Genomic DNA, 4,533 nt, shown 5'->3' with positions numbered 1-4,533 from the left:
CTCACACGTATGTCAAACCAAAACTCCACATTCACATCAATATACATTAACTCCATACTTATTTAAGCACAATTACATCCAGAGTTACCAGTATCAAGGAATATTTTTCACAATCATACAATTATTTTTTTTTCTTTCTTTTTCAATTCAAGTGGCTCTTACTTTTTTGAAACAGTGCACATTTATCCTTATTTCATTAGTTCCCCTCAAAATTCAAACCAACCACCCCACAACTTTTACAAAGTTCATAATAATTTGAAGCGCTCAAGAGAGGTAAAAGGTTCAAATAGATGGGCAATTGGAACAAATGGGTAAGGCTTGTAATGTGATTGCCAAAGAAATAGGATTACAGGCTCAAAGGGGTTAATTAAGATACATAACAATTCGGTCGGTAAAAGCATATAACTGGCTTGAGAAAGAAACGTCTAAATCACTTCCAAGATTGAAGAAAACTACTATTTCGCTTTGCAAATACATAGGGCAAGTTATAGACATCAAATACAATGCACAGAATAACACAACACCTCACACCCACATGGCCATAACTCACTCAGGATCGGACTCATCAAGACACTCTAGTCAAAGCAGTTAAGCAAAGTTAAGATCATACAATTTAAGGTACTTATACAAGAGTCAAAAATTGAGCCTAAGCGTCACACTAAAGCACTCACTATTCTCAAGGCATAATAAAGTTAAGAGATATTTATTTCAATTAAAATCATAGCACAAGGTTTTCTACTCCTAAAAAATAAAAACTAACTATAGCCAGTTCAAATAAAACCCTTGAAAAAGAATCGCGGTACAAAGAAAAATCAAGGGGTAATTATTACACTACCTAACAAAAGACAATCTTTTTATGTTTTTCCTTCGACTTTACTCCCTCAAGAAACCCATCGAATGATATCCATTGTTGGGAGAAATCGAAACCTTTTCAATTTTTAGGGTTTTCCTTTCAATTTTCTAACTACTACAACTAACAAAACTAACACATATACATACATACAATTATCTCCCACCCCACACTTTACGTTATGGCATATACCCATGACACACAATTAAAAAGCATAAGGTAAAGAAAATTTTCCTGAACATCTAGTCTGGGTCTCAGTCAAAGTCGGGATCCATTCTTCGCCTTCGAACTAACACGCACATCCATGCAGGCAACTTCTTCCCAGCCTTTTTGGAGTGCACCGCATACTTATCTTTCTCACTCGCTGGAACCTTCTCTTTTGAGCCCTTCACTTTCCATTCAACAATTGCAGCTGGCTTCTCCTTTTTCACTCCCCTTTCTACATTTATCTCGAAAGTTACAGTCCCCTCACCCACTCTAAGCATGAGTTTTCTCTCGTGTATATCTAATATTGCTATACCCGTTGCTAAGAATGGTCTTCCTAAGATGAGGGGGACCTTCTCCTTCTCCTCCATATTCACTGCTATAAAATCTACAGGAAATACAAACGTATCTACCCGAAATAAGGCATCTTCCACTATCCCCTCGAGTATTAGAGTCGTTTGGTCTACCAGCTGCAAAGATATTGGCACTGCCCTTATATCTCCAATCTCTTTCTCCAATTTCCTGTAAATAGATAGAGGCATTAAGTTAATTGAGGTACCAGAATCATATAAAGATTTATCAAAATTAATAAATCCTAAAGAGCAAGGTATAGTAAAACTCCTTGGATCTCCACACTTTTGTGGGAGTTTGTTTTGTAATATCGCACTGCAATGCTCTGTGATCTTGACCACTGATGTCTCTTCTATCTTCCACTTATTTATCAGGATCCCCTTTAAGAATTTATCATAAGCTGGCATTTGGGAGAGAACTTCTGTGAATGGAAAATTTATTAACATGTTTAAGCATATCCATAAATCACTCAAATTCCTTGTCCAGCTTTTCTCTATATAGATTTTGAGGAAAAGGTAGAGGAGGCATATGCTCGCTCTCATTAGTTTCATACCTTGTCGAAGTTTCCTCCTTCTTTATGTCAGCTCCCTTCTTGCCTTTCTTCTTCTTATCAATATCATTCTTTAGTTGCTCCCTATTTTCCTTTTCAATTACCACCTCTTTTTGTATTGGAGTGGTATCTTTCAACACTTGCCCACTTCTCAAGGTCACAACATTCACTGTTTCTTTGGGATTTCTCTCAGTATCAGCTGGCAGAGTACCCGAGACTCTCTCAGATAATATTGTTGCAGTCTGTCCCACTTGTCTCTCTAAGTTTCGAAAACCAGTGCCCAATTCTTTGATAGTTTCCCTGTGAGCATCCAACCTCTCATCTTTCTTGATAATGAAGGCCTTCATTAGATCTTCTAGACCAGGCTGATTGAACTGTTGAGGCTAAAACTGCTGCCTCTGCTGATTTTGGAAGACTGGAGCTCCTTCTCCCTGAGGTCTAGATTTATTTTGTTGCCACGCATTTGCAGTGCCTCCAGGTGAACTCCATGAAAAATCGGGGTGCGTCTGACCCATTGCATTATAATTTCCCACAACATTCACTTCCTCAGTTGAGGCATAACGCTCATGAGTAGGATGTCTTATTCCACATATATCACAAGTTGCATGAGGCTCACTTTGTATTGTAGCTAAGGTCAGCTTCCGTATTTCTTTAGCCATAGCATCAAGCTGTACTTGCACATATGTGCTAGGATCAACCTAGTGAACACTCGTCGATCTTCTTCTTTCAGCACTCTCAGAAGGCCACTGATTTGAATCTTCAGACAACTCATCAAGAATTGTGACTATCTCTTCTGGAGTCTTCTTTATCAAAGGGCCTCCAACTGCATTGCTCAATGTTCTACGTGAGGCCGGTGTCAATCCATTACAAAAGTCCTAGAGTTGCATCCATAGTTGAATTTCACTATGTTGACACTTTCTAACAATCTCCATAAACCTCTCCCATGCTTCAAACACAGTCTCAGTATCTTTCTGGCAGAAGTTATGGATTTCTCTTCTAAACTTGCCCGTCTTAGCTGATGAGAAGTATTTATCAAGAAATGTTCTGGTAATCTCATCCCATGTTCAAATCGATCTATTAGGTAAGCTTCGAAGCCACTGCTTCGCATCATCTTTGAGAGTGAAGGGGAATGCCCTTAAGTAAACTGCATCTTGTGACACACAATTGTATTGGAAAGTGTTCATAATCTCCTCGAATCCATTAGATGGTTATTTGGATATTCATTTATCTCCCCCCTGAAGACACAATAGTTTTGAAGGGTTTGGAGTAACCCTTGCTTCAACTCAAAATTATTAGCTGCGATTGGAGGTGGTCGGACACTAGATAATCCTTGATTGTAGACCGGTCTAGAATAATCGCCAAGTGGTCTCCCATGCAAGGGTTGATGTTGATTAAGTCTGAGACCCATCTCTTCTTCATAGATGTTCTGCGCATCTCTAATAGCTGCTACCTCAGCATCCCGTGCAGCTTGTTCTCTTCGTTGGGCTGCTTCTCTGGCAGCCAAATCTACATTATCCTCAGCGTTTCCAGCCATAAGCTCTTTGGTTGAGGATTGCCCAACCTTTTCTAATGTCTCGGTGAGATTTCTTTCATTCCACAGCTGTCGCATTTATTTTTCTATCTCAGGCTCGTATGGTAGCACTTCTTTCGCAGAAGCTCGAGTCATGCACCAATCTACACCTGTAACCTGCGCACAATCAACGAACACCAAACGTAAAAAGGAAAAAATAAAATAAGATAAAAAGAAATATTCCCTAATTAGCACTACAAACAATTTCAAACACTATTGATTGCCAATCCCCGGCAACTATGCCAATATTTGACGAGCTCGAAATACACACTTAAATTATGCTCGCTAGTCAGAGATAGTATAGTATAATATCGTATCCACAAAAGTTCGAGTTAAATAGTATTTTCGTAATTTCTAGCTTGATTGTTATCCAGTAGAATCAACGATTGAGATTTATATGATGAATAACTAAAATGAACTAAGAATCTAAAGCTATTGACTAATGGCAATCACAACAAGGAACAAGCAAAGAAGTTATCAATGGGAGAAAATCTGGGTTGATACGATAGGTGCAATATAATTATTTGGGATCTAACTCTATTTAATTCACTTCTAATGTTTAAGTGAGCCTCTCGAATTCAGTCAATTTTTAGTTTAGACGTTTAAAAAAAATCCTCTCTTGATTAAGTTTTAACCTCGCAAGATGTACCAATTTATGTACGTGAAGATATGCAACAATTCATAGTGGATTGGTCTTTGGGAGAAACTCTCTCGATTATCCTCCTAACTAGGTTTAATCAATGATTCAACTAGTCTCTTTCGATTACTAAGAAGAGTTAATAAACTCAACCAACAATATAATGCAAAGATATCACAAGTTATGCCTCTCTCGATTACATGAACAAGTGAATATAGATATAATAATTAAATCATCCAAAAATGCTTCAATATATAAAAATAGAGTTATAATCCACTAACAATCATCAATACACCAAATCCATCAAATCCTAAAGAGAACTACTCCATAGATGTGGAGAAATTCATCAAAAATATAAGTAAAGTATAGGA

The 4,533-nt window shown here is 37.7% G+C and overlaps 1 non-coding gene across 1 annotated transcript; it reads left to right on the top strand.

Annotated features, from left to right (window-relative positions):
• The first annotated feature begins 2,852 nt into the window (after positions 1-2,852).
• LOC117277167 (small nucleolar RNA R71) lies at positions 2,853-2,959 on the top strand. The gene has a single exon (XR_004507444.1). It is a non-coding gene; the product is annotated as a small nucleolar RNA R71 (small nucleolar RNA).
• Positions 2,960-4,533: the final 1,574 nt, after the last annotated feature.

This window comes from Nicotiana tomentosiformis, chromosome 5, assembly GCF_000390325.3.
Source record: "Nicotiana tomentosiformis chromosome 5, ASM39032v3, whole genome shotgun sequence".
NCBI classification, from domain to species: domain Eukaryota; kingdom Viridiplantae; phylum Streptophyta; class Magnoliopsida; order Solanales; family Solanaceae; genus Nicotiana; species Nicotiana tomentosiformis.
The sequence above is the reverse complement of the archived record's forward strand: the minus strand, read 5'-3'. Positions and strand labels throughout refer to the sequence as shown.